The 397-nt window shown below is 51.4% G+C and overlaps 1 long non-coding RNA gene across 1 annotated transcript in view; it reads left to right on the plus strand.

Moving 5' to 3' along the window:
• Positions 1-397, plus strand: part of LOC108447893 — an 18,854-nt gene continuing 18,457 nt past the window's right edge. The window contains exon 1 of the long non-coding RNA XR_001863596.1: positions 1-51. This is a non-coding gene — a long non-coding RNA (uncharacterized LOC108447893). The remainder of the gene's footprint in view (positions 52-397) is intronic.

A 397-nucleotide genomic window follows, 5' to 3' on the forward strand; every position in this document is an offset into this window, starting at 1 on the left:
GCCCCGCCGCCCGGGACCGCAACGCTGCACGGAGCAGCTCGTCTCTCTCCGGTTTGCTGGCTTTGGGTGTTGGATTTTGGCTTTTTTTTTTAATTAATGTTTTTTTCTTCTGCTTTTGGGTGGTTTTGGTATTTTTCCCCTCTTTCCCCATCTTCTCTGGTGCTCTTGTGTCGAGACACTTCAATCTCGCTGGGGCAAACGCAGCGTTTGAAAAACCGAGAGAAATGTTGTAACGTCCCTTGTGGCAACGCATTTTATTTATTTATATTTTTGCCTTTTGTAAGGGAAAAGAGGAAGGGTAAAAAAAAACCCACCGTGATCAATACCGGCTTAAATGCCCATCTGCGAGCCACTGGGCTGCGGGAGGGCGGGGAGGGGGGGGCGGGCGCCCGCCCCG

This window comes from Corvus brachyrhynchos, unplaced genomic scaffold (genome assembly GCF_000691975.1).
Source record: "Corvus brachyrhynchos isolate BGI_N302 unplaced genomic scaffold, ASM69197v1 scaffold407, whole genome shotgun sequence".
NCBI classification, from domain to species: Eukaryota; Metazoa; Chordata; class Aves; order Passeriformes; family Corvidae; genus Corvus; species Corvus brachyrhynchos.